This window comes from Echinops telfairi, unplaced genomic scaffold (assembly GCF_000313985.2).
Source record: "Echinops telfairi isolate 266 unplaced genomic scaffold, ASM31398v2 ScPeMD7_7469;HRSCAF=8507_1, whole genome shotgun sequence".
In the NCBI taxonomy this organism is placed as follows: domain Eukaryota; kingdom Metazoa; phylum Chordata; class Mammalia; order Afrosoricida; family Tenrecidae; genus Echinops; species Echinops telfairi.
The window spans coordinates 34,206,064-34,209,546 of NW_022111373.1; the positions used below are offsets into that span (position 1 = coordinate 34,206,064).

The window sequence follows — 3,483 nt, forward strand, 5'->3', positions numbered from 1 at the left end:
AAGGACAAACAAATCTGTTTTGGAATAAGTATAGCTAGAGTGTTCCTTAGAGGCAAAGATAGCAACATTTCGTCTCTTATACTTTAGACATGTGGTCAGGAGAAAACCGTCCCTGGCGAAGGACATTATGCTTGGTAAAGTAGAGGGACAGCAAAAGAATGGAAGGCCTTCAAGGAGATGGCCTGACACCGTTGGCTCCAACATAGCAACAATTGGGAGGATGGTGCAGGACCAGGTAGGGTTTCAGTCTGCTCTCCATAAGGTTGCTATGGGTCAGAATTGACTTTATGGTACCTAACAACAACTAGTGTGCCCTGGCTCAGGAAAATACCAGATTCTCTGCCGATTCTTCTACATTCAGAATTGGCTGCACTCACATCATTATGGTCAACTCTACTTTGAGATGGTTGCTCTTCCTCAGTTACTTTTTGCATGCCTTCAGACCTTGGGTGCTCACCTTCTGGCACTGTGTCTGACATGTTCAAATGGCACTCATAAAGATTTTAGTAGCTAATTCTTCAGAATTGGAAAGTCTGTATCTATGTAGTACTCTGTTCTTAGTAACAAAGCTCTGTTGAACCCTGCTTCCTTGGGGTAATCCTGCTGGTGTTGAAATGCCAGTGACATAGCTTCCAGCATCACAGCAACACACAACCCAGTACAGCCCAACAAACTGGCAGACAAGTGGTGGCTTATAATTTTGGGAAATATAAAAACAAAAACAAAAGGTAGAATGAAGAGAAGATGTCCTTAACTATCTCTTTCCTATTAACTTTTCAATAGTCATTAACACTATAGTTTATTTCATTGTAGATATGTTTTGGGGGGAAATATTTAATCTTGTATATACACACACAATACTTTGGTCAACTTCAAGTTATCACTCTTGCCTTATGAATTTTAAACTCCAAAAATAATTAAGCCTTAATGGTTAACGGAAGAGATTCTATAAACCAGTAGAGCTGCATTTTATAAAATTACCTGACTCTACAAAGTAAGCATATTTAAAAGGAACTTGTTTGATATTACAATGCCAATCAGTGGAAGTATAGAAAACTTAAAGCTGTAGAAAATGATTCTCATCTATCTAATTTCCATTGTTCTTACATTTTGCTCAACAGGCAAACTTATTATAATAGATTCCCTATGCAGATTTGCCTATATGGAATAATTATGCTACTAAATCAATTATCTTTGTAACTTAGCCTTTTTGAATTTTTTGAATTTTTAAAAATTTGGTTTATATGAATCCACTTTAGAAAGCAATCCATTTTTCTGTGTTGATATAACTTGCTTTGTCACAATAGGTATTACAGTTGGAAAAATCTGTTAAGGAAGCTATTCATTTTTTCAGAAAACATCTAATCTCTTCAGAAATGCTTTTTCTTTTCAAACAATCATATTAACTTAGTAAGTAGATAGATTTTTTTGTTTACACAATTGAGATAATTTTGCATGTATTTATTTATTTATTTAGGTTGTTAATCATTTTATTGGAGCTCTAACAGATACAATATCATATGATTGGACTATTCTTAGTTCAGTCAAATCAATCCCTGTTGTATAATTGCTACCACAATCAGTTTCAAAACATTTTCTTTCTTGAACTCCTTGCTATCAGCTCTCCTTTATTCCCTCCTTGTCCCAAGGCTGTAATCATAATGGGAATAGAAACCCTCCCTCTGGCCCCTCCCATCCGGTCTTTCTCCCGAGGAGTGACTGGTGGTTTCAAATGTAGGCCCTGTGGTTAGCAGCCCAATGTGTAACCACTGTGCCACCAGAACCAGGCCTTGTTAAATGCACTGATGCAGTGGGACTGAGGGAAGGAATTTGTTATATTCCAGACAACACATGACCCCAGCACAGGAGGCGCCCTCCTCCAAGCACCAGTGGGTGCTGCCTGGGGTTTGACAGCAATGACAACAACAACACAAATAAACCACTTAGGATGTGCCAGGCTTGGGCTACATCAATAAGCTTCACAAGCAAGCCTAAGAGCAAGAAGGTGCCACCTTTATTTTTTCTACAAATGAAGAACTTCCCCAAAGCAATAGTTTGAAAGGGTGGTGCCAGGATCTGAAGCCAGGGAGTCTGGGTGTATGCCTTTGCACACAAAGCCTGCCTTTGTACATGTCAAATGGCCCAGATCTAAAGTCCTTAATGTATTCCTAGAAGATGGAAGGTCAAAGTCTATGACAAAAATCTCTACTCAACTCTTCCTGTTGGCCAGCTATCTTCTCGACAGCTTTCTCCAAAGCTTTCAACTTCTTTAATTCTGCTTCTTCGTCGGGCCTGCAACCATTTTGTATCCCAAGTGCTGACAAAGGCTGTTCCATTTCCTTCAGAGATATTCCCTGGAATATGAGTTTCTGACAAGGCCGCAGGACCCCCGTAGCCTCTTCAACAAGCTGTGCCAACTCTTGAACCATTGGCTCGTGGGCACTGGCTGTGAGGTTACATGAAGGTACTATTTCTCTTTGCTGTGAGTGACAGTCAGATTGAGGCTGGTCACGGCCATTTCCTCACTCTGGGCCACATCCTTGTTCTTAGTCGTCTCCTCGCTCTGAGCAGCCTCCTCTTTCTGGGTCATCTCCTCCTTCTTGGCTATCGCCTCACCCCGGGCCATCTCCTTGCTCCTGGCCTTGTGGGGATGTGATTTCTTCTTCACCTGTGCTTTGCGAGAGCTGGTAATGGAGCCCCTGGTGGACCCCTCATGTCTACTGGTCTAACTTAGGATGGATCAATGCTAAGACCAGGGAGACGTGCGCTCGGCCAGGGTCTTGGCCTGGCATGGTTCCTGGACTGGCCAAAAGGCATGCCTCTGGGCCCCTGCTGTTCCCCATGGTGACACGTGACTGTCTCCCCGCGCTGCTGCACTCCACCAGGCCCACGTTTCTCAACCACCTAGCTGCAGGAGCTGAGCCCTCAATTTTACATATATTTTAATGTTATATTACTGATTAATAAAAGGTAAAAATCCCCCCCACCATTCATTAAATCTTTCTAGAAGAAAATGGTCATGAGAGCAGAAGTTTTTAAAATTTTTGTTATTTTTTTTTTTGTTTTTTAAAATCATTTTACTGGGGGCTCTTATAGCTCTTATCATAGTCCTTATATACTTCCATTGCATCAAGTACATTTGAACATATGTTGCCATCATCATTTTCAAAACATTTTCTTTCTACTTGAGCTCTTGGTATCAGCTCATTTAACCCCTCTTGCATCCTCCCTCCCTCATCAGCCTCTGATAGTTTATGAATTATTATTTTTTTCATGTCTTACACCAACTGCTGTCTCCTTGCACCCACTTTTCTGTTGTCCGTCCCCCTGGGAAGGGGTTATATGTCTATCATTATGATCAGTTCCTTCTTTCTCCCCCTACCTTCCTTTAACCCTCCTGGAATTGCTACCCTAATTATTGGTCCGGAGGGATTTATTTGTCCTGGATTCCCTGTGTTGTCAGCTCTTATCTGTACCAGTGTA

General features: G+C 41.4%; 1 protein-coding gene and 1 pseudogene across 1 annotated transcript in view; one reads left to right on the forward strand and one right to left on the reverse strand.

Moving 5' to 3' along the window:
- TMEM232 (transmembrane protein 232) overlaps nucleotides 1–3,483 on the forward strand; it is a 223,444-nt gene that overhangs the window by 174,520 nt on the left and 45,441 nt on the right. The window lies entirely within an intron of this gene.
- Nucleotides 2,184–2,662, reverse strand: LOC105978964 (annotated as a pseudogene).